At 42.4% G+C, this 27665-nt stretch overlaps 64 non-coding genes across 64 annotated transcripts; all 64 read right to left on the bottom strand.

The window, feature by feature from the left end:
- Nucleotides 1–55: 55 nt before the first annotated feature.
- Nucleotides 56–127, bottom strand: Trnaq-uug (transfer RNA glutamine (anticodon UUG)). The gene has a single exon. It is a non-coding gene; the product is annotated as a tRNA-Gln (tRNA).
- A 264-nt stretch (nt 128–391) lies between these two features.
- Nucleotides 392–463, bottom strand: Trnaq-uug (transfer RNA glutamine (anticodon UUG)). Its single transcript has one exon. It is a non-coding gene; the product is annotated as a tRNA-Gln (tRNA).
- A 264-nt stretch (nt 464–727) lies between these two features.
- On the bottom strand, nt 728–799 carry Trnaq-cug (transfer RNA glutamine (anticodon CUG)). The gene has a single exon. It is a non-coding gene; the product is annotated as a tRNA-Gln (tRNA).
- A 472-nt stretch (nt 800–1271) lies between these two features.
- Nucleotides 1272–1343, bottom strand: Trnaq-uug (transfer RNA glutamine (anticodon UUG)). The gene has a single exon. It is a non-coding gene; the product is annotated as a tRNA-Gln (tRNA).
- Nucleotides 1344–1607: 264 nt separating this feature from the next.
- On the bottom strand, nt 1608–1679 carry Trnaq-cug (transfer RNA glutamine (anticodon CUG)). The gene has a single exon. It is a non-coding gene; the product is annotated as a tRNA-Gln (tRNA).
- A 472-nt stretch (nt 1680–2151) lies between these two features.
- On the bottom strand, nt 2152–2223 carry Trnaq-uug (transfer RNA glutamine (anticodon UUG)). The gene has a single exon. It is a non-coding gene; the product is annotated as a tRNA-Gln (tRNA).
- Nucleotides 2224–2487: 264 nt separating this feature from the next.
- On the bottom strand, nt 2488–2559 carry Trnaq-cug (transfer RNA glutamine (anticodon CUG)). The gene has a single exon. It is a non-coding gene; the product is annotated as a tRNA-Gln (tRNA).
- A 462-nt stretch (nt 2560–3021) lies between these two features.
- On the bottom strand, nt 3022–3093 carry Trnaq-uug (transfer RNA glutamine (anticodon UUG)). The gene has a single exon. It is a non-coding gene; the product is annotated as a tRNA-Gln (tRNA).
- Nucleotides 3094–3357: 264 nt separating this feature from the next.
- Trnaq-cug (transfer RNA glutamine (anticodon CUG)) lies at nt 3358–3429 on the bottom strand. The gene has a single exon. It is a non-coding gene; the product is annotated as a tRNA-Gln (tRNA).
- Nucleotides 3430–3900: 471 nt separating this feature from the next.
- On the bottom strand, nt 3901–3972 carry Trnaq-uug (transfer RNA glutamine (anticodon UUG)). Its single transcript has one exon. It is a non-coding gene; the product is annotated as a tRNA-Gln (tRNA).
- A 264-nt stretch (nt 3973–4236) lies between these two features.
- On the bottom strand, nt 4237–4308 carry Trnaq-uug (transfer RNA glutamine (anticodon UUG)). The gene has a single exon. It is a non-coding gene; the product is annotated as a tRNA-Gln (tRNA).
- Nucleotides 4309–4572: 264 nt separating this feature from the next.
- On the bottom strand, nt 4573–4644 carry Trnaq-cug (transfer RNA glutamine (anticodon CUG)). The gene has a single exon. It is a non-coding gene; the product is annotated as a tRNA-Gln (tRNA).
- A 472-nt stretch (nt 4645–5116) lies between these two features.
- Nucleotides 5117–5188, bottom strand: Trnaq-uug (transfer RNA glutamine (anticodon UUG)). Its single transcript has one exon. It is a non-coding gene; the product is annotated as a tRNA-Gln (tRNA).
- A 264-nt stretch (nt 5189–5452) lies between these two features.
- On the bottom strand, nt 5453–5524 carry Trnaq-cug (transfer RNA glutamine (anticodon CUG)). The gene has a single exon. It is a non-coding gene; the product is annotated as a tRNA-Gln (tRNA).
- Nucleotides 5525–5996: 472 nt separating this feature from the next.
- Nucleotides 5997–6068, bottom strand: Trnaq-uug (transfer RNA glutamine (anticodon UUG)). The gene has a single exon. It is a non-coding gene; the product is annotated as a tRNA-Gln (tRNA).
- A 264-nt stretch (nt 6069–6332) lies between these two features.
- On the bottom strand, nt 6333–6404 carry Trnaq-cug (transfer RNA glutamine (anticodon CUG)). The gene has a single exon. It is a non-coding gene; the product is annotated as a tRNA-Gln (tRNA).
- A 471-nt stretch (nt 6405–6875) lies between these two features.
- Nucleotides 6876–6947, bottom strand: Trnaq-uug (transfer RNA glutamine (anticodon UUG)). Its single transcript has one exon. It is a non-coding gene; the product is annotated as a tRNA-Gln (tRNA).
- A 264-nt stretch (nt 6948–7211) lies between these two features.
- Nucleotides 7212–7283, bottom strand: Trnaq-cug (transfer RNA glutamine (anticodon CUG)). The gene has a single exon. It is a non-coding gene; the product is annotated as a tRNA-Gln (tRNA).
- A 471-nt stretch (nt 7284–7754) lies between these two features.
- Nucleotides 7755–7826, bottom strand: Trnaq-uug (transfer RNA glutamine (anticodon UUG)). Its single transcript has one exon. It is a non-coding gene; the product is annotated as a tRNA-Gln (tRNA).
- A 264-nt stretch (nt 7827–8090) lies between these two features.
- Trnaq-cug (transfer RNA glutamine (anticodon CUG)) lies at nt 8091–8162 on the bottom strand. The gene has a single exon. It is a non-coding gene; the product is annotated as a tRNA-Gln (tRNA).
- A 471-nt stretch (nt 8163–8633) lies between these two features.
- Nucleotides 8634–8705, bottom strand: Trnaq-uug (transfer RNA glutamine (anticodon UUG)). The gene has a single exon. It is a non-coding gene; the product is annotated as a tRNA-Gln (tRNA).
- Nucleotides 8706–8969: 264 nt separating this feature from the next.
- Trnaq-cug (transfer RNA glutamine (anticodon CUG)) lies at nt 8970–9041 on the bottom strand. Its single transcript has one exon. It is a non-coding gene; the product is annotated as a tRNA-Gln (tRNA).
- A 472-nt stretch (nt 9042–9513) lies between these two features.
- Trnaq-uug (transfer RNA glutamine (anticodon UUG)) lies at nt 9514–9585 on the bottom strand. The gene has a single exon. It is a non-coding gene; the product is annotated as a tRNA-Gln (tRNA).
- Nucleotides 9586–9849: 264 nt separating this feature from the next.
- On the bottom strand, nt 9850–9921 carry Trnaq-cug (transfer RNA glutamine (anticodon CUG)). The gene has a single exon. It is a non-coding gene; the product is annotated as a tRNA-Gln (tRNA).
- Nucleotides 9922–10393: 472 nt separating this feature from the next.
- Nucleotides 10394–10465, bottom strand: Trnaq-uug (transfer RNA glutamine (anticodon UUG)). The gene has a single exon. It is a non-coding gene; the product is annotated as a tRNA-Gln (tRNA).
- Nucleotides 10466–10729: 264 nt separating this feature from the next.
- Trnaq-cug (transfer RNA glutamine (anticodon CUG)) lies at nt 10730–10801 on the bottom strand. The gene has a single exon. It is a non-coding gene; the product is annotated as a tRNA-Gln (tRNA).
- Nucleotides 10802–11272: 471 nt separating this feature from the next.
- On the bottom strand, nt 11273–11344 carry Trnaq-uug (transfer RNA glutamine (anticodon UUG)). The gene has a single exon. It is a non-coding gene; the product is annotated as a tRNA-Gln (tRNA).
- Nucleotides 11345–11608: 264 nt separating this feature from the next.
- On the bottom strand, nt 11609–11680 carry Trnaq-cug (transfer RNA glutamine (anticodon CUG)). Its single transcript has one exon. It is a non-coding gene; the product is annotated as a tRNA-Gln (tRNA).
- A 472-nt stretch (nt 11681–12152) lies between these two features.
- On the bottom strand, nt 12153–12224 carry Trnaq-uug (transfer RNA glutamine (anticodon UUG)). Its single transcript has one exon. It is a non-coding gene; the product is annotated as a tRNA-Gln (tRNA).
- A 264-nt stretch (nt 12225–12488) lies between these two features.
- Trnaq-cug (transfer RNA glutamine (anticodon CUG)) lies at nt 12489–12560 on the bottom strand. The gene has a single exon. It is a non-coding gene; the product is annotated as a tRNA-Gln (tRNA).
- Nucleotides 12561–13032: 472 nt separating this feature from the next.
- On the bottom strand, nt 13033–13104 carry Trnaq-uug (transfer RNA glutamine (anticodon UUG)). Its single transcript has one exon. It is a non-coding gene; the product is annotated as a tRNA-Gln (tRNA).
- Nucleotides 13105–13368: 264 nt separating this feature from the next.
- Nucleotides 13369–13440, bottom strand: Trnaq-cug (transfer RNA glutamine (anticodon CUG)). Its single transcript has one exon. It is a non-coding gene; the product is annotated as a tRNA-Gln (tRNA).
- Nucleotides 13441–13912: 472 nt separating this feature from the next.
- On the bottom strand, nt 13913–13984 carry Trnaq-uug (transfer RNA glutamine (anticodon UUG)). Its single transcript has one exon. It is a non-coding gene; the product is annotated as a tRNA-Gln (tRNA).
- Nucleotides 13985–14248: 264 nt separating this feature from the next.
- Trnaq-cug (transfer RNA glutamine (anticodon CUG)) lies at nt 14249–14320 on the bottom strand. Its single transcript has one exon. It is a non-coding gene; the product is annotated as a tRNA-Gln (tRNA).
- Nucleotides 14321–14792: 472 nt separating this feature from the next.
- Nucleotides 14793–14864, bottom strand: Trnaq-uug (transfer RNA glutamine (anticodon UUG)). Its single transcript has one exon. It is a non-coding gene; the product is annotated as a tRNA-Gln (tRNA).
- A 264-nt stretch (nt 14865–15128) lies between these two features.
- Nucleotides 15129–15200, bottom strand: Trnaq-cug (transfer RNA glutamine (anticodon CUG)). The gene has a single exon. It is a non-coding gene; the product is annotated as a tRNA-Gln (tRNA).
- Nucleotides 15201–15671: 471 nt separating this feature from the next.
- On the bottom strand, nt 15672–15743 carry Trnaq-uug (transfer RNA glutamine (anticodon UUG)). The gene has a single exon. It is a non-coding gene; the product is annotated as a tRNA-Gln (tRNA).
- Nucleotides 15744–16007: 264 nt separating this feature from the next.
- Nucleotides 16008–16079, bottom strand: Trnaq-cug (transfer RNA glutamine (anticodon CUG)). Its single transcript has one exon. It is a non-coding gene; the product is annotated as a tRNA-Gln (tRNA).
- A 471-nt stretch (nt 16080–16550) lies between these two features.
- Trnaq-uug (transfer RNA glutamine (anticodon UUG)) lies at nt 16551–16622 on the bottom strand. The gene has a single exon. It is a non-coding gene; the product is annotated as a tRNA-Gln (tRNA).
- A 264-nt stretch (nt 16623–16886) lies between these two features.
- Nucleotides 16887–16958, bottom strand: Trnaq-cug (transfer RNA glutamine (anticodon CUG)). Its single transcript has one exon. It is a non-coding gene; the product is annotated as a tRNA-Gln (tRNA).
- A 466-nt stretch (nt 16959–17424) lies between these two features.
- On the bottom strand, nt 17425–17496 carry Trnaq-uug (transfer RNA glutamine (anticodon UUG)). Its single transcript has one exon. It is a non-coding gene; the product is annotated as a tRNA-Gln (tRNA).
- Nucleotides 17497–17760: 264 nt separating this feature from the next.
- Nucleotides 17761–17832, bottom strand: Trnaq-cug (transfer RNA glutamine (anticodon CUG)). The gene has a single exon. It is a non-coding gene; the product is annotated as a tRNA-Gln (tRNA).
- Nucleotides 17833–18303: 471 nt separating this feature from the next.
- Nucleotides 18304–18375, bottom strand: Trnaq-uug (transfer RNA glutamine (anticodon UUG)). The gene has a single exon. It is a non-coding gene; the product is annotated as a tRNA-Gln (tRNA).
- A 264-nt stretch (nt 18376–18639) lies between these two features.
- Nucleotides 18640–18712, bottom strand: Trnak-cuu (transfer RNA lysine (anticodon CUU)). The gene has a single exon. It is a non-coding gene; the product is annotated as a tRNA-Lys (tRNA).
- A 466-nt stretch (nt 18713–19178) lies between these two features.
- Trnaq-uug (transfer RNA glutamine (anticodon UUG)) lies at nt 19179–19250 on the bottom strand. The gene has a single exon. It is a non-coding gene; the product is annotated as a tRNA-Gln (tRNA).
- Nucleotides 19251–19514: 264 nt separating this feature from the next.
- On the bottom strand, nt 19515–19586 carry Trnaq-cug (transfer RNA glutamine (anticodon CUG)). Its single transcript has one exon. It is a non-coding gene; the product is annotated as a tRNA-Gln (tRNA).
- A 471-nt stretch (nt 19587–20057) lies between these two features.
- Nucleotides 20058–20129, bottom strand: Trnaq-uug (transfer RNA glutamine (anticodon UUG)). The gene has a single exon. It is a non-coding gene; the product is annotated as a tRNA-Gln (tRNA).
- A 264-nt stretch (nt 20130–20393) lies between these two features.
- On the bottom strand, nt 20394–20465 carry Trnaq-cug (transfer RNA glutamine (anticodon CUG)). The gene has a single exon. It is a non-coding gene; the product is annotated as a tRNA-Gln (tRNA).
- Nucleotides 20466–20931: 466 nt separating this feature from the next.
- Trnaq-uug (transfer RNA glutamine (anticodon UUG)) lies at nt 20932–21003 on the bottom strand. Its single transcript has one exon. It is a non-coding gene; the product is annotated as a tRNA-Gln (tRNA).
- Nucleotides 21004–21267: 264 nt separating this feature from the next.
- On the bottom strand, nt 21268–21339 carry Trnaq-cug (transfer RNA glutamine (anticodon CUG)). Its single transcript has one exon. It is a non-coding gene; the product is annotated as a tRNA-Gln (tRNA).
- A 471-nt stretch (nt 21340–21810) lies between these two features.
- Trnaq-uug (transfer RNA glutamine (anticodon UUG)) lies at nt 21811–21882 on the bottom strand. Its single transcript has one exon. It is a non-coding gene; the product is annotated as a tRNA-Gln (tRNA).
- Nucleotides 21883–22146: 264 nt separating this feature from the next.
- On the bottom strand, nt 22147–22218 carry Trnaq-cug (transfer RNA glutamine (anticodon CUG)). Its single transcript has one exon. It is a non-coding gene; the product is annotated as a tRNA-Gln (tRNA).
- Nucleotides 22219–22689: 471 nt separating this feature from the next.
- Trnaq-uug (transfer RNA glutamine (anticodon UUG)) lies at nt 22690–22761 on the bottom strand. Its single transcript has one exon. It is a non-coding gene; the product is annotated as a tRNA-Gln (tRNA).
- A 264-nt stretch (nt 22762–23025) lies between these two features.
- Nucleotides 23026–23097, bottom strand: Trnaq-cug (transfer RNA glutamine (anticodon CUG)). The gene has a single exon. It is a non-coding gene; the product is annotated as a tRNA-Gln (tRNA).
- Nucleotides 23098–23563: 466 nt separating this feature from the next.
- Trnaq-uug (transfer RNA glutamine (anticodon UUG)) lies at nt 23564–23635 on the bottom strand. The gene has a single exon. It is a non-coding gene; the product is annotated as a tRNA-Gln (tRNA).
- A 264-nt stretch (nt 23636–23899) lies between these two features.
- Nucleotides 23900–23971, bottom strand: Trnaq-cug (transfer RNA glutamine (anticodon CUG)). Its single transcript has one exon. It is a non-coding gene; the product is annotated as a tRNA-Gln (tRNA).
- Nucleotides 23972–24442: 471 nt separating this feature from the next.
- Trnaq-uug (transfer RNA glutamine (anticodon UUG)) lies at nt 24443–24514 on the bottom strand. Its single transcript has one exon. It is a non-coding gene; the product is annotated as a tRNA-Gln (tRNA).
- A 264-nt stretch (nt 24515–24778) lies between these two features.
- Trnaq-cug (transfer RNA glutamine (anticodon CUG)) lies at nt 24779–24850 on the bottom strand. Its single transcript has one exon. It is a non-coding gene; the product is annotated as a tRNA-Gln (tRNA).
- Nucleotides 24851–25316: 466 nt separating this feature from the next.
- Nucleotides 25317–25388, bottom strand: Trnaq-uug (transfer RNA glutamine (anticodon UUG)). Its single transcript has one exon. It is a non-coding gene; the product is annotated as a tRNA-Gln (tRNA).
- Nucleotides 25389–25652: 264 nt separating this feature from the next.
- Trnaq-cug (transfer RNA glutamine (anticodon CUG)) lies at nt 25653–25724 on the bottom strand. The gene has a single exon. It is a non-coding gene; the product is annotated as a tRNA-Gln (tRNA).
- Nucleotides 25725–26195: 471 nt separating this feature from the next.
- On the bottom strand, nt 26196–26267 carry Trnaq-uug (transfer RNA glutamine (anticodon UUG)). Its single transcript has one exon. It is a non-coding gene; the product is annotated as a tRNA-Gln (tRNA).
- A 264-nt stretch (nt 26268–26531) lies between these two features.
- Trnaq-cug (transfer RNA glutamine (anticodon CUG)) lies at nt 26532–26603 on the bottom strand. Its single transcript has one exon. It is a non-coding gene; the product is annotated as a tRNA-Gln (tRNA).
- A 471-nt stretch (nt 26604–27074) lies between these two features.
- On the bottom strand, nt 27075–27146 carry Trnaq-uug (transfer RNA glutamine (anticodon UUG)). The gene has a single exon. It is a non-coding gene; the product is annotated as a tRNA-Gln (tRNA).
- A 264-nt stretch (nt 27147–27410) lies between these two features.
- Nucleotides 27411–27482, bottom strand: Trnaq-cug (transfer RNA glutamine (anticodon CUG)). Its single transcript has one exon. It is a non-coding gene; the product is annotated as a tRNA-Gln (tRNA).
- Nucleotides 27483–27665: the final 183 nt, after the last annotated feature.

The raw sequence follows: 27665 nt of genomic DNA, 5'->3' as shown, positions 1-27665 counted from the left end.
GTGGCTATCTTACGTGCATTTGGGCCAATTTGACAATGTTCTGCTGCAAAAATATAGGTCCCACCGAGATTTGAACTCGGATCGCTGGATTCAAAGTCCAGAGTGCTAACCATTACACCATGGGACCAGTTGACAGCTTAGCCTAATAGATATGGATCATTTTCCAGTTAAGCTAAGAGGAAGTATCTGGGGACACACACATGTTGTTATCCTACATTAGATTGTGGACTGGGAGAAACCCTTCAAATGGAATAATATTAGGCATTGGATTTGGGTGTGATGTAGAGGTGTAAAGGTAGTTTGCCCCGGCCAGTGTAGTCTTCTCATTCAGTATGCTTTGTTTCCTACATCCCAATCAAAATGAATTAAAATCTTGCTAAAAGACAGCAGTAGGTCCCACCGAGATTTGAACTCGGATCGCTGGATTCAAAGTCCAGAGTGCTAACCATTACACCATGGGACCAGTTGACAGCTTAGCCTAATAGATATGGATCATTTTCCAGTTAAGCTAAGAGGAAGTATCTGGGGACACACACATGTTGTTATCCTACATTAGATTGTGGACTGGGAGAAACCCTTCAAATGGAATAATATTAGGCATTGGATTTGGGTGTGATGTAGAGGTGTAAAGGTAGTTTGTCCCGGCCAGTGTAGTCTTCTCATTCAGTATGCTTTGTTTCCTACATCCCAATCAAAATGAATTAAAATCTTGCTAAAAACCAGCAGTAGGTCCTACCGAGATTTGAACTCGGATCGCTGGATTCAGAGTCCAGAGAGCTAACCATTACACCATAGGACCGCACATCACAATACCAAAGTCTTAAGCATTACAAACTTACTGATAATCCCTTCCCTTGAGATTGGCGTGACTGAGCCACTGTGACGCCTGCTAAATTCCATGTGCGACTTGTCAAGGTGTAGTTGTGGTGTGGAGCATGTGCTACATTGTCAGGACGTAGATACTACGCAATAAGGTACCTCACAAAGTCAATCAGCGGGGCGTTTCGTCTTAATTTCATCTCTGTCTATTCTCTGCCTTCAGATCTTGACATTTCTATTTGAATGGGGACATTACTTCTGACCGAATGTTGACGTTTGCTTCTCAATGGAGAAAATAAAATGTGTTATGTATACAATTATATTGCAGGCGCTTTGGTTGGTTTATATACCCCCAACATCATCAATGAGAATGACCTGCCTTTCGTTGAAGTCATCAGTGGCTATCTTACGTGCATTTGGGCCAATTTGACAATGTTCTGCTGCAAAAATATAGGTCCCACCGAGATTTGAACTCGGATCGCTGGATTCAAAGTCCAGAGTGCTAACCATTACACCATGGGACCAGTTGACAGCTTAGCCTAATAGATATGGATCATTTTCCAGTTAAGCTAAGAGGAAGTATCTGGGGACACACACATGTTGTTATCCTACATTAGATTGTGGACTGGGAGAAACCCTTCAAATGGAATAATATTAGGCATTGGATTTGGGTGTGATGTAGAGGTGTAAAGGTAGTTTGCCCCGGCCAGTGTAGTCTTCTCATTCAGTATGCTTTGTTTCCTACATCCCAATCAAAATGAATTAAAATCTTGCTAAGAAACAGCAGTAGGTCCTACCGAGATTTGAACTCGGATCGCTGGATTCAGAGTCCAGAGTGCTAACCATTACACCATAGGACCGCACATCACAATACCAAAGTCTTAAGCATTACAAACTTACTGATAATCCCTTCCCTTGAGATTGGCGTGACTGAGCCACTGTGACGCCTGCTAAATTCCATGTGCGACTTGTCAAGGTGTAGTTGTGGTGTGGAGCATGTGCTACATTGTCAGGACGTAGATACTACGCAATAAGGTACCTCACAAAGTCAATCAGCGGGGCGTTTCGTCTTAATTTTATCTCTGTCTATTCTCTGCCTTCAGATCTTGACATTTCTATTTGAATGGGGACATTACTTCTGACCGAATGTTGACGTTTGCTTCTCAATGGAGAAAATAAAATGTGTTATGTATACAATTATATTGCAGGCGCTTTGGTTGGTTTATATACCCCCAACATCATCAATGAGAATGACCTGCCTTTCGTTGAAGTCATCAGTGGCTATCTTACGTGCATTTGGGCCAATTTGACAATGTTCTGCTGCAAAAATATAGGTCCCACCGAGATTTGAACTCGGATCGCTGGATTCAAAGTCCAGAGTGCTAACCATTACACCATGGGACCAGTTGACAGCTTAGCCTAATAGATATGGATCATTTTCCAGTTAAGCTAAGAGGAAGTATCTGGGGACACACACATGTTGTTATCCTACATTAGATTGTGGACTGGGAGAAACCCTTCAAATGGAATAATATTAGGCATTGGATTTGGGTGTGATGTAGAGGTGTAAAGGTAGTTTGCCCCGGCCAGTGTAGTCTTCTCATTCAGTATGCTTTGTTTCCTACATCCCAATCAAAATGAATTAAAATCTTGCTAAAAGACAGCAGTAGGTCCTACCGAGATTTGAACTCGGATCGCTGGATTCAGAGTCCAGAGTGCTAACCATTACACCATAGGACCGCACATCACAATACCAAAGTCTTAAGCATTACAAACTTACTGATAATCCCTTCCCTTGAGATTGGCGTGACTGAGCCACTGTGACGCCTGCATGTGCGACTTGTCAAGGTGTAGTTGTGGTGTGGAGCATGTGCTACATTGTCAGGACGTAGATACTACGCAATAAGGTACCTCACAAAGTCAATCAGCGGGGCGTTTCGTCTTAGTTTCATCTCTATCTATTCTCTGCCTTCAGATCTTGACATTTCTATTTAATGGGGACATTACTTCTGACCGAATGTTGACGTTTGCTTCTCAATGGAGAAAAAAAAAGTCTTATGTATACAATTATATTGCAGGCGCTTTGGTTGGTTTATATACCCCCAACATCATCAATGAGAATGACCTGCCTTTCGTTGAAGTCATCAGTGGCTATCTTACGTGCATTTGGGCCAATTTGACAATGTTCTGCTGCAAAAATATAGGTCCCACCGAGATTTGAACTCGGATCGCTGGATTCAAAGTCCAGAGTGCTAACCATTACACCATGGGACCAGTTGACAGCTTAGCCTAATAGATATGGATCATTTTCCAGTTAAGCTAAGAGGAAGTATCTGGGGACACACACATGTTGTTATCCTACATTAGATTGTGGACTGGGAGAAACCCTTCAAATGGAATAATATTAGGCATTGGATTTGGGTGTGATGTAGAGGTGTAAAGGTAGTTTGTCCCGGCCAGTGTAGTCTTCTCATTCAGTATGCTTTGTTTCCTACATCCCAATCAAAATGAATTAAAATCTTGCTAAAAACCAGCAGTAGGTCCTACCGAGATTTGAACTCGGATCGCTGGATTCAGAGTCCAGAGTGCTAACCATTACACCATAGGACCGCACATCACAATACCAAAGTCTTAAGCATTACAAACTTACTGATAATCCCTTCCCTTGAGATTGGCGTGACTGAGCCACTGTGACGCCTGCTAAATTCCATGTGCGACTTGTCAAGGTGTAGTTGTGGTGTGGAGCATGTGCTACATTGTCAGGACGTAGATACTACGCAATAAGGTACCTCACAAAGTCAATCAGCGGGGCGTTTCGTCTTAATTTCATCTCTGTCTATTCTCTGCCTTCAGATCTTGACATTTCTATTTAATGGGGACATTACTTCTGACCGAATGTTGACGTTTGCTTCTCAATGGAGAAAATAAAATGTGTTATGTATACAATTATATTGCAGGCGCTTTGGTTGGTTTATATACCCCCAACATCATCAATGAGAATGACCTGCCTTTCGTTGAAGTCATCAGTGGCTATCTTACGTGCATTTGGGCCAATTTGACAATGTTCTGCTGCAAAAATATAGGTCCCACCGAGATTTGAACTCGGATCGCTGGATTCAAAGTCCAGAGTGCTAACCATTACACCATGGGACCAGTTGACAGCTTAGCCTAATAGATATGGATCATTTTCCAGTTAAGCTAAGAGGAAGTATCTGGGGACACACACATGTTGTTATCCTACATTAGATTGTGGACTGGGAGAAACCCTTCAAATGGAATAATATTAGGCATTGGATTTGGGTGTGATGTAGAGGTGTAAAGGTAGTTTGCCCCGGCCAGTGTAGTCTTCTCATTCAGTATGCTTTGTTTCCTACATCCCAATCAAAATGAATTAAAATCTTGCTAAAAGACAGCAGTAGGTCCCACCGAGATTTGAACTCGGATCGCTGGATTCAAAGTCCAGAGTGCTAACCATTACACCATGGGACCAGTTGACAGCTTAGCCTAATAGATATGGATCATTTTCCAGTTAAGCTAAGAGGAAGTATCTGGGGACACACACATGTTGTTATCCTACATTAGATTGTGGACTGGGAGAAACCCTTCAAATGGAATAATATTAGGCATTGGATTTGGGTGTGATGTAGAGGTGTAAAGGTAGTTTGTCCCGGCCAGTGTAGTCTTCTCATTCAGTATGCTTTGTTTCCTACATCCCAATCAAAATGAATTAAAATCTTGCTAAAAACCAGCAGTAGGTCCTACCGAGATTTGAACTCGGATCGCTGGATTCAGAGTCCAGAGAGCTAACCATTACACCATAGGACCGCACATCACAATACCAAAGTCTTAAGCATTACAAACTTACTGATAATCCCTTCCCTTGAGATTGGCGTGACTGAGCCACTGTGACGCCTGCTAAATTCCATGTGCGACTTGTCAAGGTGTAGTTGTGGTGTGGAGCATGTGCTACATTGTCAGGACGTAGATACTACGCAATAAGGTACCTCACAAAGTCAATCAGCGGGGCGTTTCGTCTTAATTTCATCTCTGTCTATTCTCTGCCTTCAGATCTTGACATTTCTATTTGAATGGGGACATTACTTCTGACCGAATGTTGACGTTTGCTTCTCAATGGAGAAAATAAAATGTGTTATGTATACAATTATATTGCAGGCGCTTTGGTTGGTTTATATACCCCCAACATCATCAATGAGAATGACCTGCCTTTCGTTGAAGTCATCAGTGGCTATCTTACGTGCATTTGGGCCAATTTGACAATGTTCTGCTGCAAAAATATAGGTCCCACCGAGATTTGAACTCGGATCGCTGGATTCAAAGTCCAGAGTGCTAACCATTACACCATGGGACCAGTTGACAGCTTAGCCTAATAGATATGGATCATTTTCCAGTTAAGCTAAGAGGAAGTATCTGGGGACACACACATGTTGTTATCCTACATTAGATTGTGGACTGGGAGAAACCCTTCAAATGGAATAATATTAGGCATTGGATTTGGGTGTGATGTAGAGGTGTAAAGGTAGTTTGCCCCGGCCAGTGTAGTCTTCTCATTCAGTATGCTTTGTTTCCTACATCCCAATCAAAATGAATTAAAATCTTGCTAAGAAACAGCAGTAGGTCCTACCGAGATTTGAACTCGGATCGCTGGATTCAGAGTCCAGAGTGCTAACCATTACACCATAGGACCGCACATCACAATACCAAAGTCTTAAGCATTACAAACTTACTGATAATCCCTTCCCTTGAGATTGGCGTGACTGAGCCACTGTGACGCCTGCTAAATTCCATGTGCGACTTGTCAAGGTGTAGTTGTGGTGTGGAGCATGTGCTACATTGTCAGGACGTAGATACTACGCAATAAGGTACCTCACAAAGTCAATCAGCGGGGCGTTTCGTCTTAATTTTATCTCTGTCTATTCTCTGCCTTCAGATCTTGACATTTCTATTTGAATGGGGACATTACTTCTGACCGAATGTTGACGTTTGCTTCTCAATGGAGAAAATAAAATGTGTTATGTATACAATTATATTGCAGGCGCTTTGGTTGGTTTATATACCCCCAACATCATCAATGAGAATGACCTGCCTTTCGTTGAAGTCATCAGTGGCTATCTTACGTGCATTTGGGCCAATTTGACAATGTTCTGCTGCAAAAATATAGGTCCCACCGAGATTTGAACTCGGATCGCTGGATTCAAAGTCCAGAGTGCTAACCATTACACCATGGGACCAGTTGACAGCTTAGCCTAATAGATATGGATCATTTTCCAGTTAAGCTAAGAGGAAGTATCTGGGGACACACACATGTTGTTATCCTACATTAGATTGTGGACTGGGAGAAACCCTTCAAATGGAATAATATTAGGCATTGGATTTGGGTGTGATGTAGAGGTGTAAAGGTAGTTTGCCCCGGCCAGTGTAGTCTTCTCATTCAGTATCCTTTGTTTCCTACATCCCAATCAAAATGAATTAAAATCTTGCTAAGAAACAGCAGTAGGTCCTACCGAGATTTGAACTCGGATCGCTGGATTCAGAGTCCAGAGTGCTAACCATTACACCATAGGACCGCACATCACAGTACCAAAGTCTTAAGCATTACAAACTTACTGATAATCCCTTCCCTTGAGATTGGCGTGACTGAGCCACTGTGACGCCTGCTAAATTCCATGTGCGACTTGTCAAGGTGTAGTTGTGGTGTGGAGCATGTGCTACATTGTCAGGACGTAGATACTACGCAATAAGGTACCTCACAAAGTCAATCAGCGGGGCGTTTCGTCTTAATTTCATCTCTGTCTATTCTCTGCCTTCAGATCTTGACATTTCTATTTAATGGGGACATTACTTCTGACCGAATGTTGACGTTTGCTTCTCAATGGAGAAAATAAAATGTGTTATGTATACAATTATATTGCAGGCGCTTTGGTTGGTTTATATACCCCCAACATCATCAATGAGAATGACCTGCCTTTCGTTGAAGTCATCAGTGGCTATCTTACGTGCATTTGGGCCAATTTGACAATGTTCTGCTGCAAAAATATAGGTCCCACCGAGATTTGAACTCGGATCGCTGGATTCAAAGTCCAGAGTGCTAACCATTACACCATGGGACCAGTTGACAGCTTAGCCTAATAGATATGGATCATTTTCCAGTTAAGCTAAGAGGAAGTATCTGGGGACACACACATGTTGTTATCCTACATTAGATTGTGGACTGGGAGAAACCCTTCAAATGGAATAATATTAGGCATTGGATTTGGGTGTGATGTAGAGGTGTAAAGGTAGTTTGTCCCGGCCAGTGTAGTCTTCTCATTCAGTATGCTTTGTTTCCTACATCCCAATCAAAATGAATTAAAATCTTGCTAAAAACCAGCAGTAGGTCCTACCGAGATTTGAACTCGGATCGCTGGATTCAGAGTCCAGAGTGCTAACCATTACACCATAGGACCGCACATCACAATACCAAAGTCTTAAGCATTACAAACTTACTGATAATCCCTTCCCTTGAGATTGGCGTGACTGAGCCACTGTGACGCCTGCTAAATTCCATGTGCGACTTGTCAAGGTGTAGTTGTGGTGTGGAGCATGTGCTACATTGTCAGGACGTAGATACTACGCAATAAGGTACCTCACAAAGTCAATCAGCGGGGCGTTTCGTCTTAATTTCATCTCTGTCTATTCTCTGCCTTCAGATCTTGACATTTCTATTTAATGGGGACATTACTTCTGACCGAATGTTGACGTTTGCTTCTCAATGGAGAAAATAAAATGTGTTATGTATACAATTATATTGCAGGCGCTTTGGTTGGTTTATATACCCCCAACATCATCAATGAGAATGACCTGCCTTTCGTTGAAGTCATCAGTGGCTATCTTACGTGCATTTGGGCCAATTTGACAATGTTCTGCTGCAAAAATATAGGTCCCACCGAGATTTGAACTCGGATCGCTGGATTCAAAGTCCAGAGTGCTAACCATTACACCATGGGACCAGTTGACAGCTTAGCCTAATAGATATGGATCATTTTCCAGTTAAGCTAAGAGGAAGTATCTGGGGACACACACATGTTGTTATCCTACATTAGATTGTGGACTGGGAGAAACCCTTCAAATGGAATAATATTAGGCATTGGATTTGGGTGTGATGTAGAGGTGTAAAGGTAGTTTGTCCCGGCCAGTGTAGTCTTCTCATTCAGTATGCTTTGTTTCCTACATCCCAATCAAAATGAATTAAAATCTTGCTAAAAAACAGCAGTAGGTCCTACCGAGATTTGAACTCGGATCGCTGGATTCAGAGTCCAGAGTGCTAACCATTACACCATAGGACCGCACATCACAATACCAAAGTCTTAAGCATTACAAACTTACTGATAATCCCTTCCCTTGAGATTGGCGTGACTGAGCCACTGTGACGCCTGCTAAATTCCATGTGCGACTTGTCAAGGTGTAGTTGTGGTGTGGAGCATGTGCTACATTGTCAGGACGTAGATACTACGCAATAAGGTACCTCACAAAGTCAATCAGCGGGGCGTTTCGTCTTAATTTCATCTCTGTCTATTCTCTGCCTTCAGATCTTGACATTTCTATTTAATGGGGACATTACTTCTGACCGAATGTTGACGTTTGCTTCTCAATGGAGAAAATAAAATGTGTTATGTATACAATTATATTGCAGGCGCTTTGGTTGGTTTATATACCCCCAACATCATCAATGAGAATGACCTGCCTTTCGTTGAAGTCATCAGTGGCTATCTTACGTGCATTTGGGCCAGTTTGACAATGTTCTGCTGCAAAACTATAGGTCCCACCGAGATTTGAACTCGGATCGCTGGATTCAAAGTCCAGAGTGCTAACCATTACACCATGGGACCAGTTGACAGCTTAGCCTAATAGATATGGATCATTTTCCAGTTAAGCTAAGAGGAAGTATCTGGGGACACACACATGTTGTTATCCTACATTAGATTGTGGACTGGGAGAAACCCTTCAAATGGAATAATATTAGGCATTGGATTTGGGTGTGATGTAGAGGTGTAAAGGTAGTTTGTCCCGGCCAGTGTAGTCTTCTCATTCAGTATGCTTTGTTTCCTACATCCCAATCAAAATGAATTAAAATCTTGCTAAAAAACAGCAGTAGGTCCTACCGAGATTTGAACTCGGATCGCTGGATTCAGAGTCCAGAGTGCTAACCATTACACCATAGGACCGCACATCACAATACCAAAGTCTTAAGCATTACAAACTTACTGATAATCCCTTCCCTTGAGATTGGCGTGACTGAGCCACTGTGACGCCTGCTAAATTCCATGTGCGACTTGTCAAGGTGTAGTTGTGGTGTGGAGCATGTGCTACATTGTCAGGACGTAGATACTACGCAATAAGGTACCTCACAAAGTCAATCAGCGGGGCGTTTCGTCTTAATTTCATCTCTGTCTATTCTCTGCCTTCAGATCTTGACATTTCTATTTGAATGGGGACATTACTTCTGACCGAATGTTGACGTTTGCTTCTCAATGGAGAAAATAAAATGTGTTATGTATACAATTATATTGCAGGCGCTTTGGTTGGTTTATATACCCCCAACATCATCAATGAGAATGACCTGCCTTTCGTTGAAGTCATCAGTGGCTATCTTACGTGCATTTGGGCCAATTTGACAATGTTCTGCTGCAAAAATATAGGTCCCACCGAGATTTGAACTCGGATCGCTGGATTCAAAGTCCAGAGTGCTAACCATTACACCATGGGACCAGTTGACAGCTTAGCCTAATAGATATGGATCATTTTCCAGTTAAGCTAAGAGGAAGTATCTGGGGACACACACATGTTGTTATCCTACATTAGATTGTGGACTGGGAGAAACCCTTCAAATGGAATAATATTAGGCATTGGATTTGGGTGTGATGTAGAGGTGTAAAGGTAGTTTGTCCCGGCCAGTGTAGTCTTCTCATTCAGTATGCTTTGTTTCCTACATCCCAATCAAAATGAATTAAAATCTTGCTAAAAAACAGCAGTAGGTCCTACCGAGATTTGAACTCGGATCGCTGGATTCAGAGTCCAGAGTGCTAACCATTACACCATAGGACCGCACATCACAATACCAAAGTCTTAAGCATTACAAACTTACTGATAATCCCTTCCCTTGAGATTGGCGTGACTGAGCCACTGTGACGCCTGCTAAATTCCATGTGCGACTTGTCAAGGTGTAGTTGTGGTGTGGAGCATGTGCTACATTGTCAGGACGTAGATACTACGCAATAAGGTACCTCACAAAGTCAATCAGCGGGGCGTTTCGTCTTAATTTCATCTCTGTCTATTATCTGCCTTCAGATCTTGACATTTCTATTTGAATGGGGACATTACTTCTGACCGAATGTTGACGTTTGCTTCTCAATGGAGAAAATAAAATGTGTTATGTATACAATTATATTGCAGGCGCTTTGGTTGGTTTATATACCCCCAACATCATCAATGAGAATGACCTGCCTTTCGTTGAAGTCATCAGTGGCTATCTTACGTGCATTTGGGCCAATTTGACAATGTTCTGCTGCAAAAATATAGGTCCCACCGAGATTTGAACTCGGATCGCTGGATTCAAAGTCCAGAGTGCTAACCATTACACCATGGGACCAGTTGACAGCTTAGCCTAATAGATATGGATCATTTTCCAGTTAAGCTAAGAGGACGTATCTGGGGACACACACATGTTGTTATCCTACATTAGATTGTGGACTGGGAGAAACCCTTCAAATGGAATAATATTAGGCATTGGATTTGGGTGTGATGTAGAGGTGTAAAGGTAGTTTGCCCCGGCCAGTGTAGTCTTCTCATTCAGTATGCTTTGTTTCCTACATCCCGATCAAAATGAATTAAAATCTTGCTAAAAACCAGCAGTAGGTCCTACCGAGATTTGAACTCGGATCGCTGGATTCAGAGTCCAGAGTGCTAACCATTACACCATAGGACCGCACATCACAATACCAAAGTCTTAAGCATTACAAACTTACTGATAATCCCTTCCCTTGAGATTGGCGTGACTGAGCCACTGTGACGCCTGCTAAATTCCATGTGCGACTTGTCAAGGTGTAGTTGTGGTGTGGAGCATGTGCTACATTGTCAGGACGTAGATACTACGCAATAAGGTACCTCACAAAGTCAATCAGCGGGGCGTTTCGTCTTAATTTTATCTCTGTCTATTCTCTGCCTTCAGATCTTGACATTTCTATTTAATGGGGACATTACTTCTGACCGAATGTTGACGTTTGCTTCTCAATGGAGAAAATAAAATGTGTTATGTATACAATTATATTGCAGGCGCTTTGGTTGGTTTATATACCCCCAACATCATCAATGAGAATGACCTGCCTTTCGTTGAAGTCATCAGTGGCTATCTTACGTGCATTTGGGCCAATTTGACAATGTTCTGCTGCAAAAATATAGGTCCCACCGAGATTTGAACTCGGATCGCTGGATTCAAAGTCCAGAGTGCTAACCATTACACCATGGGACCAGTTGACAGCTTAGCCTAATAGATATGGATCATTTTCCAGTTAAGCTAAGAGGAAGTATCTGGGGACACACACATGTTGTTATCCTACATTAGATTGTGGACTGGGAGAAACCCTTCAAATGGAATAATATTAGGCATTGGATTTGGGTGTGATGTAGAGGTGTAAAGGTAGTTTGTCCCGGCCAGTGTAGTCTTCTCATTCAGTATGCTTTGTTTCCTACATCCCAATCAAAATGAATTAAAATCTTGCTAAAAAACAGCAGTAGGTCCTACCGAGATTTGAACTCGGATCGCTGGATTCAGAGTCCAGAGTGCTAACCATTACACCATAGGACCGCACATCACAATACCAAAGTCTTAAGCATTACAAACTTACTGATAATCCCTTCCCTTGAGATTGGCGTGACTGAGCCACTGTGACGCCTGCTAAATTCCATGTGCGACTTGTCAAGGTGTAGTTGTGGTGTGGAGCATGTGCTACATTGTCAGGACGTAGATACTACGCAATAAGGTACCTCACAAAGTCAATCAGCGGGGCGTTTCGTCTTAATTTCATCTCTGTCTATTCTCTGCCTTCAGATCTTGACATTTCTATTTGAATGGGGACATTACTTCTGACCGAATGTTGACGTTTGCTTCTCAATGGAGAAAATAAAATGTGTTATGTATACAATTATATTGCAGGCGCTTTGGTTGGTTTATATACCCCCAACATCATCAATGAGAATGACCTGCCTTTCGTTGAAGTCATCAGTGGCTATCTTACGTGCATTTGGGCCAATTTGACAATGTTCTGCTGCAAAAATATAGGTCCCACCGAGATTTGAACTCGGATCGCTGGATTCAAAGTCCAGAGTGCTAACCATTACACCATGGGACCAGTTGACAGCTTAGCCTAATAGATATGGATCATTTTCCAGTTAAGCTAAGAGGAAGTATCTGGGGACACACACATGTTGTTATCCTACATTAGATTGTGGACTGGGAGAAACCCTTCAAATGGAATAATATTAGGCATTGGATTTGGGTGTGATGTAGAGGTGTAAAGGTAGTTTGTCCCGGCCAGTGTAGTCTTCTCATTCAGTATGCTTTGTTTCCTACATCCCAATCAAAATGAATTAAAATCTTGCTAAAAAACAGCAGTAGGTCCTACCGAGATTTGAACTCGGATCGCTGGATTCAGAGTCCAGAGTGCTAACCATTACACCATAGGACCGCACATCACAATACCAAAGTCTTAAGCATTACAAACTTACTGATAATCCCTTCCCTTGAGATTGGCGTGACTGAGCCACTGTGACGCCTGCTAAATTCCATGTGCGACTTGTCAAGGTGTAGTTGTGGTGTGGAGCATGTGCTACATTGTCAGGACGTAGATACTACGCAATAAGGTACCTCACAAAGTCAATCAGCGGGGCGTTTCGTCTTAATTTCATCTCTGTCTATTATCTGCCTTCAGATCTTGACATTTCTATTTGAATGGGGACATTACTTCTGACCGAATGTTGACGTTTGCTTCTCAATGGAGAAAATAAAATGTGTTATGTATACAATTATATTGCAGGCGCTTTGGTTGGTTTATATACCCCCAACATCATCAATGAGAATGACCTGCCTTTCGTTGAAGTCATCAGTGGCTATCTTACGTGCATTTGGGCCAATTTGACAATGTTCTGCTGCAAAAATATAGGTCCCACCGAGATTTGAACTCGGATCGCTGGATTCAAAGTCCAGAGTGCTAACCATTACACCATGGGACCAGTTGACAGCTTAGCCTAATAGATATGGATCATTTTCCAGTTAAGCTAAGAGGAAGTATCTGGGGACACACACATGTTGTTATCCTACATTAGATTGTGGACTGGGAGAAACCCTTCAAATGGAATAATATTAGGCATTGGATTTGGGTGTGATGTAGAGGTGTAAAGGTAGTTTGTCCCGGCCAGTGTAGTCTTCTCATTCAGTATGCTTTGTTTCCTACATCCCAATCAAAATGAATTAAAATCTTGCTAAAAAACAGCAGTAGGTCCTACCGAGATTTGAACTCGGATCGCTGGATTCAGAGTCCAGAGTGCTAACCATTACACCATAGGACCGCACATCACAATACCAAAGTCTTAAGCATTACAACCTTACTGACAATCCCTTCCCTTGAGATTGGCGTGACTGAGCCACTGTGACGCCTGCTAAATTCCATGTGCGACTTGTCAAGGTGTAGTTGTGGTGTGGAGCATGTGCTACATTGTCAGGACGTAGATACTACGCAATAAGGTACCTCACAAAGTCAATCAGCGGGGCGTTTCGTCTTAATTTCATCTCTGTCTATTCTCTGCCTTCAGATCTTGACATTTCTATTTGAATGGGGACATTACTTCTGACCGAATGTTGACGTTTGCTTCTCAATGGAGAAAATAAAATGTGTTATGTATACAATTATATTGCAGGCGCTTTGGTTGGTTTATATACCCCCAACATCATCAATGAGAATGACCTGCCTTTCGTTGAAGTCATCAGTGGCTATCTTACGTGCATTTGGGCCAATTTGACAATGTTCTGCTGCAAAAATATAGGTCCCACCGAGATTTGAACTCGGATCGCTGGATTCAAAGTCCAGAGTGCTAACCATTACACCATGGGACCAGTTGACAGCTTAGCCTAATAGATATGGATCATTTTCCAGTTAAGCTAAGAGGAAGTATCTGGGGACACACACATGTTGTTATCCTACATTAGATTGTGGACTGGGAGAAACCCTTCAAATGGAATAATATTAGGCATTGGATTTGGGTGTGATGTAGAGGTGTAAAGGTAGTTTGTCCCGGCCAGTGTAGTCTTCTCATTCAGTATGCTTTGTTTCCTACATCCCAATCAAAATGAATTAAAATCTTGCTAAAAAACAGCAGTAGGTCCTACCGAGATTTGAACTCGGATCGCTGGATTCAGAGTCCAGAGTGCTAACCATTACACCATAGGACCGCACATCACAATACCAAAGTCTTAAGCATTACAAACTTACTGATAATCCCTTCCCTTGAGATTGGCGTGACTGAGCCACTGTGACGCCTGCTAAATTCCATGTGCGACTTGTCAAGGTGTAGTTGTGGTGTGGAGCATGTGCTACATTGTCAGGACGTAGATACTACGCAATAAGGTACCTCACAAAGTCAATCAGCGGGGCGTTTCGTCTTAATTTCATCTCTGTCTATTATCTGCCTTCAGATCTTGACATTTCTATTTGAATGGGGACATTACTTCTGACCGAATGTTGACGTTTGCTTCTCAATGGAGAAAATAAAATGTGTTATGTATACAATTATATTGCAGGCGCTTTGGTTGGTTTATATACCCCCAACATCATCAATGAGAATGACCTGCCTTTCGTTGAAGTCATCAGTGGCTATCTTACGTGCATTTGGGCCAATTTGACAATGTTCTGCTGCAAAAATATAGGTCCCACCGAGATTTGAACTCGGATCGCTGGATTCAAAGTCCAGAGTGCTAACCATTACACCATGGGACCAGTTGACAGCTTAGCCTAATAGATATGGATCATTTTCCAGTTAAGCTAAGAGGAAGTATCTGGGGACACACACATGTTGTTATCCTACATTACATTGTGGACTGGGAGAAACCCTTCAAATGGAATAATATTAGGCATTGGATTTGGGTGTGATGTAGAGGTGTAAAGGTAGTTTGCCCCGGCCAGTGTAGTCTTCTCATTCAGTATGCTTTGTTTCCTACATCCCAATCAAAATGAATTAAAATCTTGCTAAGAAACAGCAGTAGGTCCAACCGAGATTTGAACTCGGATCGCTGGATTCAGAGTCCAGAGTGTTAACCATTACACCATAGGACCGCACATCACAGTACCAAAGTCTTAAGCATTACAAACTTACTGATAATCCCTTCCCTTGAGATTGGCGTGACTGAGCCACTGTGACGCCTGCTAAATTCCATGTGCGACTTGTCAAGGTGTAGTTGTGGTGTGGAGCATGTGCTACATTGTCAGGACGTAGATACTACGCAATAAGGTACCTCACAAAGTCAATCAGCGGGGCGTTTCGTCTTAATTTCATCTCTGTCTATTCTCTGCCTTCAGATCTTGACATTTCTATTTAATGGGGACATTACTTCTGACCGAATGTTGACGTTTGCTTCTCAATGGAGAAAATAAAATGTGTTATGTATACAATTATATTGCAGGCGCTTTGGTTGGTTTATATACCCCCAACATCATCAATGAGAATGACCTGCCTTTCGTTGAAGTCATCAGTGGCTATCTTACGTGCATTTGGGCCAATTTGACAATGTTCTGCTGCAAAAATATAGGTCCCACCGAGATTTGAACTCGGATCGCTGGATTCAAAGTCCAGAGTGCTAACCATTACACCATGGGACCAGTTGACAGCTTAGCCTAATAGATATGGATCATTTTCCAGTTAAGCTAAGAGGAAGTATCTGGGGACACACACATGTTGTTATCCTACATTAGATTGTGGACTGGGAGAAACCCTTCAAATGGAATAATATTAGGCATTGGATTTGGGTGTGATGTAGAGGTGTAAAGGTAGTTTGTCCCGGCCAGTGTAGTCTTCTCATTCAGTATGCTTTGTTTCCTACATCCCAATCAAAATGAATTAAAATCTTGCTAAAAACCAGCAGTAGGTCCTACCGAGATTTGAACTCGGATCGCTGGATTCAGAGTCCAGAGTGCTAACCATTACACCATAGGACCGCACATCACAATACCAAAGTCTTAAGCATTACAAACTTACTGATAATCCCTTCCCTTGAGATTGGCGTGACTGAGCCACTGTGACGCCTGCTAAATTCCATGTGCGACTTGTCAAGGTGTAGTTGTGGTGTGGAGCATGTGCTACATTGTCAGGACGTAGATACTACGCAATAAGGTACCTCACAAAGTCAATCAGCGGGGCGTTTCGTCTTAATTTCATCTCTGTCTATTCTCTGCCTTCAGATCTTGACATTTCTATTTAATGGGGACATTACTTCTGACCGAATGTTGACGTTTGCTTCCCAATGGAGAAAATAAAATGTGTTATGTATACAATTATATTGCATTCGCTTTGGTTGGTTTATATACCCCCAACATCATCAATGAGAATGACCTGCCTTTCGTTGAAGTCATCAGTGGCTATCTTACGTGCATTTGGGCCAATTTGACAATGTTCTGCTGCAAAAATATAGGTCCCACCGAGATTTGAACTCGGATCGCTGGATTCAAAATCCAGAGTGCTAACCATTACACCATGGGACCAGTTGACAGCTTAGCCTAATAGATATGGATCATTTTCCAGTTAAGCTAAGAGGAAGTATCTGGGGACACACACATGTTGTTATCCTACATTAGATTGTGGACTGGGAGAAACCCTTCAAATGGAATAATATTAGGCATTGGATTTGGGTGTGATGTAGAGGTGTAAAGGTACTTTGCCCCGGCCAGTGTAGTCTTCTCATTCAGTATGCTTTGTTTCCTACATCCCAATCAAAATGAATTAAAATCTTGCTAAAAACCAGCAGTAGGTCCTACCGAGATTTGAACTCGGATCGCTGGATTCAGAGTCCAGAGTGCTAACCATTACACCATAGGACCGCACATCACAATACCAAAGTCTTAAGCATTACAAACTTACTGATAATCCCTTCCCTTGAGATTGGCGTGACTGAGCCACTGTGACGCCTGCTAAATTCCATGTGCGACTTGTCAAGGTGTAGTTGTGGTGTGGAGCATGTGCTACATTGTCAGGACGTAGATACTACGCAATAAGGTACCTCACAAAGTCAATCAGCGGGGCGTTTCGTCTTAGTTTCATCTCTGTCTATTCTCTGCCTTCAGATCTTGACATTTCTATTTAATGGGGACATTACTTCTGACCGAATGTTGACGTTTGCTTCCCAATGGAGAAATGTGTTATGTAAAACAATTATATTGCAGGCGCTTTGGTTGGTTTATATACCCCCAACATCATCAATGAGAATGACCTGCCTTTCGTTGAAGTCATCAGTGGCTATCTTACGTGCATTTGGGCCAATTTGACAATGTTCTGCTGCAAAAATATAGGTCCCACCGAGATTTGAACTCGGATCGCTGGATTCAAAATCCAGAGTGCTAACCATTACACCATGGGACCAGTTGACAGCTTAGCCTAATAGATATGGATCATTTTCCAGTTAAGCTAAGAGGACGTATCTGGGGACACACACATGTTGTTATCCTACATTAGATTGTGGACTGGGAGAAACCCTTCAAATGGAATAATATTAGGCATTGGATTTGGGTGTGATGTAGAGGTGTAAAGGTAGTTTGCCCCGGCCAGTGTAGTCTTCTCATTCAGTATGCTTTGTTTCTTACATCCCAATCAAAATGAATTAAAATCTTGCTAAAAAACAGCAGTAGGTCCTACCGAGATTTGAACTCGGATCGCTGGATTCAGAGTCCAGAGTGCTAACCATTACACCATAGGACCACACATCACAATACCAAAGTCTTAAGCATTACAAACTTACTGATAATCCCTTCCCTTGAGATTGGCGTGACTGAGCCACTGTGACGCCTGCTAAATTCCATGTGCGACTTGTCAAGGTGTAGTTGTGGTGTGGAGCATGTGCTACATTGTCAGGACGTAGATACTACGCAATAAGGTACCTCACAAAGTCAATCAGCGGGGCGTTTCGTCTTAATTTTATCTCTGTCTATTCTCTGCCTTCAGATCTTGACATTTCTATTTAATGGGGACATTACTTCTGACCGAATGTTGACGTTTGCTTCTCAATGGAGAAAATAAAATGTGTTATGTATACAATTATATTGCAGGCGCTTTGGTTGGTTTATATACCCCCAACATCATCAATGAGAATGACCTGAATTTCGTTGAAGTCATCAGTGGCTATCTTACGTGCATTTGGGCCAATTTGACAATGTTCTGCTGCAAAAATATAGGTCCCACCGAGATTTGAACTCGGATCGCTGGATTCAAAGTCCAGAGTGCTAACCATTACACCATGGGACCAGTTGACAGCTTAGCCTAATAGATATGGATCATTTTCCAGTTAAGCTAAGAGGACGTATCTGGGGACACACACATGTTGTTATCCTACATTAGATTGTGGACTGGGAGAAACCCTTCAAATGGAATAATATTAGGCATTGGATTTGGGTGTGATGTAGAGGTGTAAAGGTAGTTTGCCCCGGCCAGTGTAGTCTTCTCATTCAGTATGCTTTGTTTCCTACATCCCAATCAAAATGAATTAAAATCTTGCTAAAAAACAGCAGTAGGTCCTACCGAGATTTGAACTCGGATCGCTGGATTCAAGAGTCCAGAGTGCTAACCATTACACCATAGGACCGCACATCACAATACCAAAGTCTTAAGCATTACAAACTTACTGATAATCCCTTCCCTTGAGATTGGCGTGACTGAGCCACTGTGACGGCTGCTAAATTCCATGTGCGACTTGTCAAGGTGTAGTTGTGGTGTGGAGCATGTGCTACATTGTCAGGACGTAGATACTACGCAATAAGGTACCTCACAAAGTCAATCAGCGGGGCGTTTCGTCTTAGTTTCATCTCTGTCTATTCTCTGCCTTCAGATCTTGACATTTCTATTTAATGGGGACATTACTTCTGACCGAATGTTGACGTTTGCTTCCCAATGGAGAAATGTGTTATGTAAAACAATTATATTGCAGGCGCTTTGGTTGGTTTATATACCCCCAACATCATCAATGAGAATGACCTGCCTTTCGTTGAAGTCATCAGTGGCTATCGTACGTGCATTTGGGCCAATTTGACAATGTTCTGCTGCAAAAATATAGGTCCCACCGAGATTTGAACTCGGATCGCTGGATTCAAAGTCCAGAGTGCTAACCATTACACCATGGGACCAGTTGACAGCTTAGCCTAATAGATATGGATCATTTTCCAGTTAAGCTAAGAGGACGTATCTGGGGACACACACATGTTGTTATCCTACATTAGATTGTGGACTGGGAGAAACCCTTCAAATGGAATAATATTAGGCATTGGATTTGGGTGTGATGTAGAGGTGTAAAGGTAGTTTGCCCCGGCCAGTGTAGTCTTCTCATTCAGTATGCTTTGTTTCCTACATCCCAATCAAAATGAATTAAAATCTTGCTAAAAACCAGCAGTAGGTCCTACCGAGATTTGAACTCGGATCGCTGGATTCAGAGTCCAGAGTGCTAACCATTACACCATAGGACCGCACATCACAATACCAAAGTCTTAAGCATTACAAACTTACTGATAATCCCTTCCCTTGAGATTGGCGTGACTGAGCCACTGTGACGCCTGCTAAATTCCATGTGCGACTTGTCAAGGTGTAGTTGTGGTGTGGAGCATGTGCTACATTGTCAGGACGTAGATACTACGCAATAAGGTACCTCACAAAGTCAATCAGCGGGGCGTTTCGTCTTAATTTTATCTCTGTCTATTCTCTGCCTTCAGATCTTGACATTTCTATTTAATGGGGACATTACTTCTGACCGAATGTTGACGTTTGCTTCTCAATGGAGAAAATAAAATGTGTTATGTATACAATTATATTGCAGGCGCTTTGGTTGGTTTATATACCCCCAACATCATCAATGAGAATGACCTTCCTTTCGTTGAAGTCATCAGTGGCTATCTTACGTGCATTTGGGCCAATTTGACAATGTTCTGCTGCAAAAATATAGGTCCCACCGAGATTTGAACTCGGATCGCTGGATTCAAAGTCCAGAGTGCTAACCATTACACCATGGGACCAGTTGACAGCTTAGCCTAATAGATATGGATCATTTTCCAGTTAAGCTAAGAGGACGTATCTGGGGACACACACATGTTGTTATCCTACATTAGATTGTGGACTGGGAGAAACCCTTCAAATGGAATAATATTAGGCATTGGATTTGGGTGTGATGTAGAGGTGTAAAGGTAGTTTGCCCCGGCCAGTGTAGTCTTCTCATTCAGTATGCTTTGTTTCCTACATCCCAATCAAAATGAATTAAAATCTTGCTAAAAACCAGCAGTAGGTCCTACCGAGATTTGAACTCGGATCGCTGGATTCAGAGTCCAGAGTGCTAACCATTACACCATAGGACCGCACATCACAATACCAAAGTCTTAAGCATTACAAACTTACTGATAATCCCTTCCCTTGAGATTGGCGTGACTGAGCCACTGTGACGCCTGCTAAATTCCATGTGCGACTTGTCAAGGTGTAGTTGTGGTGTGGAGCATGTGCTACATTGTCAGGACGTAGATACTACGCAATAAGGTACCTCACAAAGTCAATCAGCGGGGAGTTTCGTCTTAGTTTCATCTCTGTCTATTCTCTGCCTTCAGATCTTGACATTTCTATTTAATGGGGACATTACTTCTGACCGAATGTTGACGTTTGCTTCCCAATGGAGAAATGTGTTATGTAAAACAATTATATTGCAGGCGCTTTGGTTGGTTTATATACCCCCAACATCATCAATGAGAATGACCTGCCTTTCGTTGAAGTCATCAGTGGCTATCTTACGTGCATTTGGGCCAATTTGACAATGTTCTGCTGCAAAAATATAGGTCCCACCGAGATTTGAACTCGGATCGCTGGATTCAAAGTCCAGAGTGCTAACCATTACACCATGGGACCAGTTGACAGCTTAGCCTAATAGATATGGATCATTTTCCAGTTAAGCTAAGAGGACGTATCTGGGGACACACACATGTTGTTATCCTACATTAGATTGTGGACTGGGAGAAACCCTTCAAGTGGAATAATATTAGGCATTGGATTTGGGTGTGATGTAGAGGTGTAAAGGTAGTTTGCCCCGGCCAGTGTAGTCTTCTCATTCAGTATGCTTTGTTTCCTACATCCCGATCAAAATGAATTAAAATCTTGCTAAAAACCAGCAGTAGGTCCTACCGAGATTTGAACTCGGATCGCTGGATTCAGAGTCCAGAGTGCTAACCATTACACCATAGGACCGCACATCACAATACCAAAGTCTTAAGCATTACAAACTTACTGATAATCCCTTCCCTTGAGATTGGCGTGACTGAGCCACTGTGACGCCTGCTAAATTCCATGTGCGACTTGTCAAGGTGTAGTTGTGGTGTGGAGCATGTGCTACATTGTCAGGACGTAGATACTACGCAATAAGGTACCTCACAAAGTCAATCAGCGGGGCGTTTCGTCTTAATTTTATCTCTGTCTATTCTCTGCCTTCAGATCTTGACATTTCTATTTAATGGGGACATTACTTCTGACCGAATGTTGACGTTTGCTTCTCAATGGAGAAAATAAAATGTGTTATGTATACAATTATATTGCAGGCGCTTTGGTTGGTTTATATACCCCCAACATCATCAATGAGAATGACCTGCCTTTCGTTGAAGTCATCAGTGGCTATCTTACGTGCATTTGGGCCAATTTGACAATGTTCTGCTGCAAAAATATAGGTCCCACCGAGATTTGAACTCGGATCGCTGGATTCAAAGTCCAGAGTGCTAACCATTACACCATGGGACCAGTTGACAGCTTAGCCTAATAGATATGGATCATTTTCCAGTTAAGCCAAGAGGACGTATCTGGGGACACACACATGTTGTTATCCTACATTAGATTGTGGACTGGGAGAAACCCTTCAAATGGAATAATATTAGGCATTGGATTTGGGTGTGATGTAGAGGTGTAAAGGTAGTTTGCCCCGGCCAGTGTAGTCTTCTCATTCAGTATGCTTTGTTTCCTACATCCCAATCAAAATGAATTAAAATCTTGCTAAAAACCAGCAGTAGGTCCTACCGAGATTTGAACTCGGATCGCTGGATTCAGAGTCCAGAGTGCTAACAATTACACCATAGGACCGCACATCACAATACCAAAGTCTTAAGCATTACAAACTTACTGATAATCCCTTCCCTTGAGATTGGCGTGACTGAGCCACTGTGACGCCTGCTAAATTCCATGTGCGACTTGTCAAGGTGTAGTTGTGGTGTGGAGCATGTGCTACATTGTCAGGACGTAGATACTACGCAATAAGGTACCTCACAAAGTCAATCAGCGGGGCGTTTCGTCTTAATTTTATCTCTGTCTATTCTCTGCCTTCAGATCTTGACATTTCTATTTAATGGGGACATTACTTCTGACCGAATGTTGACGTTTGCTTCTCAATGGAGAAAATAAAATGTGTTATGTATACAATTATATTGCAGGCGCTTTGGTTGGTTTATATACCCCCAACATCATCAATGAGAATGACCTGCCTTTCGTTGAAGTCATCAGTGGCTATCTTACGTGCATTTGGGCCAATTTGACAATGTTCTGCTGCAAAAATATAGGTCCCACCGAGATTTGAACTCGGATCGCTGGATTCAAAGTCCAGAGTGCTAACCATTACACCATGGGACCAGTTGACAGCTTAGCCTAATAGATATGGATCATTTTCCAGTTAAGCTAAGAGGACGTATCTGGGGACACACACATGTTGTTATCCTACATTAGATTGTGGACTGGGAGAAACCCTTCAAATGGAATAATATTAGGCATTGGATTTGGGTGTGATGTAGAGGTGTAAAGGTAGTTTGCCCCGGCCAGTGTAGTCTTCTCATTCAGTATGCTTTGTTTCCTACATCCCAATCAAAATGAATTAAAATCTTGCTAAAAACCAGCAGTAGGTCCTACCGAGATTTGAACTCGGATCGCTGGATTCAGAGTCCAGAGTGCTAACCATTACACCATAGGACCGCACATCACAATACCAAAGTCTTAAGCATTACAAACTTACTGATAATCCCTTCCCTTGAGATTGGCGTGACTGAGCCACTGTGACGCCTGCTAAATTCCATGTGCGACTTGTCAAGGTGTAGTTGTGGTGTGGAGCATGTGCTACATTGTCAGGACGTAGATACTACGCAATAAGGTACCTCACAAAGTCAATCAGCGGGGCGTTTCGTCTTAATTTCATCTCTGTCTATTCTCTGCCTTCAGATCTTGACATTTCTATTTAATGGGGACATTACTTCTGACCGAATGTTGACGTTTGCTTCCCAATGGAGAAATATGTTATGTAAAACAATTATATTGCAGGCGCTTTGGTTGGTTTATATACCCCCAACATCATCAATGAGAATGACCTGCCTTTCGTTGAAGTCATCAGTGGCTATCTTACGTGCATTTGGGCCAATTTGACAATGTTCTGCTGCAAAAATATAGGTCCCACCGAGATTTGAACTCGGATCGCTGGATTCAAAGTCCAGAGTGCTAACCATTACACCATGGGACCAGTTGACAGCTTAGCCTAATAGATATGGATCATTTTCCAGTTAAGCCAAGAGGACGTATCTGGGGACACACACATGTTGTTATCCTACATTAGATTGTGGACTGGGAGAAACCCTTCAAATGGAATAATATTAGGCATTGGATTTGGGTGTGATGTAGAGGTGTAAAGGTAGTTTGCCCCGGCCAGTGTAGTCTTCTCATTCAGTATGCTTTGTTTCCTACATCCCGATCAAAATGAATTAAAATCTTGCTAAAAACCAGCAGTAGGTCCTACCGAGATTTGAACTCGGATCGCTGGATTCAGAGTCCAGAGTGCTAACCATTACACCATAGGACCGCACATCACAATACCAAAGTCTTAAGCATTACAAACTTACTGATAATCCCTTCCCTTGAGATTGGCGTGACTGAGCCACTGTGACGCCTGCTAAATTCCATGTGCGGCGTGTCAAGGTGTAGTTGTGGTGTGGAGCATGTGCTACATTGTCAGGACGTAGATACTACGCAATAAGGTACCTCACAAAGTCAATCAGCGGGGCGTTTCGTCTTAATTTTATCTCTGTCTATTCTCTGCCTTCAGATCTTGACATTTCTATTTAATGGGGACATTACTTCTGACCGAATGTTGACGTTTGCTTCTCAATGGAGAAAATAAAATGTGTTATGTATACAATTATATTGCAGGCGCTTTGGTTGGTTTATATACCCCCAACATCATCAATGAGAATGACCTGCCTTTCGTTGAAGTCATCAGTGGCTATCTTACGTGCATTTGGGCCAATTTGACAATGTTCTGCTGCAAAAATATAGGTCCCACCGAGATTTGAACTCGGATCGCTGAATTCAAAGTCCAGAGTGCTAACCATTACACCATGGGACCAGTTGACAGCTTAGCCTAATAGATATGGATCATTTTCCAGTTAAGCTAAGAGGACGTGTTTGGGGACACACACATGTTGTTATCCTACATTAGATTGTGGACTGGGAGAAACCCTTAAAATGGAATAATATTAGGCATTGGATTTGGGTGTGATGTAGAGGTGTAAAGGTAGTTTGCCCCGGCCAGTGTAGTCTTCTCATTCAGTATGCTTTGTTTCCTACATCCCGATCAAAATGAATTAAAATCTTGCTAAAAACCAGCAGTAGGTCCTACCGAGATTTGAACTCGGATCGCTGGATTCAGAGTCCAGAGTGCTAACCATTACACCATAGGACCGCACATCACAATACCAAAGTCTTAAGCATTACAAACTTACTGATAATCCCTTCCCTTGAGATTGGCGTGACTGAGCCACTGTGACGCCTGCTAAATTCCATGTGCGACTTGTCAAGGTGTAGTTGTGGTGTGGAGCATGTGCTACATTGTCAGGACGTAGATACTACGCAATAAGGTACCTCACAAAGTCAATCAGCGGGGCGTTTCGTCTTAATTTCATCTCTGTCTATTCTCTGCCTTCAGATCTTGACATTTCTATTTAATGGGGACATTACTTCTGACCGAATGTTGACGTTTGCTTCCCAATGGAGAAATGTGTTATGTAAAACAATTATATTGCAGGCGCTTTGGTTGGTTTATATACCCCCAACATCATCAATGAGAATGACCTGCCTTTCGTTGAAGTCATCAGTGGCTATCTTACGTGCATTTGGGCCAATTTGACAATGTTCTGCTGCAAAAATATAGGTCCCACCGAGATTTGAACTCGGATCGCTGGATTCAAAGTCCAGAGTGCTAACCATTACACCATGGGACCAGTTGACAGCTTAGCCTAATAGATATGGATCATTTTCCAGTTAAGCTAAGAGGAAGTATCTGGGGACACACACATGTTGTTATCCTACATTAGATTGTGGACTGGGAGAAACCCTTCAAATGGAATAATATTAGGCATTGGATTTGGGTGTGATGTAGAGGTGTAAAGGTAGTTTGCCCCGGCCAGTGTAGTCTTCTCATTCAGTATGCTTTGTTTCCTACATCCCAATCAAAATGAATTAAAATCTTGCTAAAAACCAGCAGTAGGTCCTACCGAGATTTGAACTCGGATCGCTGGATTCAGAGTCCAGAGTGCTAACCATTACACCATAGGACCGCACATCACAATACCAAAGTCTTAAGCATTACAAACTTACTGATAATCCCTTCCCTTGAGATTGGCGTGACTGAGCCACTGTGACGCCTGCTAAATTCCATGTGCGACTTGTCAAGGTGTAGTTGTGGTGTGGAGCATGTGCTACATTGTCAGGACGTAGATACTACGCAATAAGGTACCTCACAAAGTCAATCAGCGGGGCGTTTCGTCTTAATTTTATCTCTGTCTATTCTCTGCCTTCAGATCTTGACATTTCTATTTAATGGGGACATTACTTCTGACCGAATGTTGACGTTTGCTTCTCAATGGAGAAAATAAAATGTGTTATGTATACAATTATATTGCAGGCGCTTTGGTTGGTTTATATACCCCCAACATCATCAATGAGAATGACCTGCCTTTCGTTGAAGTCATCAGTGGCTATCTTACGTGCATTTGGGCCAATTTGACAATGTTCTGCTGCAAAAATATAGGTCCCACCGAGATTTGAACTCGGATCGCTGGATTCAAAGTCCAGAGTGCTAACCATTACACCATGGGACCAGTTGACAGCTTAGCCTAATAGATATGGATCATTTTCCAGTTAAGCCAAGAGGACGTATCTGGGGACACACACATGTTGTTATCCTACATTAGATTGTGGACTGGGAGAAACCCTTCAAATGGAATAATATTAGGCATTGGATTTGGGTGTGATGTAGAGGTGTAAAGGTAGTTTGCCCCGGCCAGTGTAGTCTTCTCATTCAGTATGCTTTGTTTCCTACATCCCGATCAAAATGAATTAAAATCTTGCTAAAAACCAGCAGTAGGTCCTACCGAGATTTGAACTCGGATCGCTGGATTCAGAGTCCAGAGTGCTAACCATTACACCATAGGACCGCACATCACAATACCAAAGTCTTAAGCATTACAAACTTACTGATAATCCCTTCCCTTGAGATTGGCGTGACTGAGCCACTGTGACGCCTGCTAAATTCCATGTGCGACTTGTCAAGGTGTAGTTGTGGTGTGGAGCATGTGCTACATTGTCAGGACGTAGATACTACGCAATAAGGTACCTCACAAAGTCAATCAGCGGGGCGTTTCGTCTTAATTTTATCTCTGTCTATTCTCTGCCTTCAGATCTTGACATTTCTATTTAATGGGGACATTACTTCTGACCGAATGTTGACGTTTGCTTCTCAATGGAGAAAATAAAATGTGTTATGTATACAATTATATTGCAGGCGCTTTGGTTGGTTTATATACCCCCAACATCATCAATGAGAATGACCTGCCTTTCGTTGAAGTCATCAGTGGCTATCTTACGTGCATTTGGGCCAATTTGACAATGTTCTGCTGCAAAAATATAGGTCCCACCGAGATTTGAACTCGGATCGCTGGATTCAAAGTCCAGAGTGCTAACCATTACACCATGGGACCAGTTGACAGCTTAGCCTAATAGATATGGATCATTTTCCAGTTAAGCTAAGAGGACGTATCTGGGGACACACACATGTTGTTATCCTACATTAGATTGTGGACTGGGAGAAACCCTTCAAATGGAATAATATTAGGCATTGGATTTGGGTGTGATGTAGAGGTGTAAAGGTAGTTTGCCCCGGCCAGTGTAGTCTTCTCATTCAGTATGCTTTGTTTCCTACATCCCAATCAAAATGAATTAAAATCTTGCTAAAAACCAGCAGTAGGTCCTACCGAGATTTGAACTCGGATCGCTGGATTCAGAGTCCAGAGTGCTAACCATTACACCATAGGACCGCACATCACAATACCAAAGTCTTAAGCATTACAAACTTACTGATAATCCCTTCCCTTGAGATTGGCGTGACTGAGCCACTGTGACGCCTGCTAAATTCCATGTGCGACTTGTCAAGGTGTAGTTGTGGTGTGGAGCATGTGCTACATTGTCAGGACGTAGATACTACGCAATAAGGTACCTCA

Source organism: Haliotis asinina, chromosome 14 (genome assembly GCF_037392515.1).
Source record: "Haliotis asinina isolate JCU_RB_2024 chromosome 14, JCU_Hal_asi_v2, whole genome shotgun sequence".
NCBI classification, from domain to species: Eukaryota; Metazoa; Mollusca; class Gastropoda; order Lepetellida; family Haliotidae; genus Haliotis; species Haliotis asinina.
Note: the sequence above shows the minus strand (reverse complement) of the source record. Positions and strands in the feature narration are given on the sequence as shown.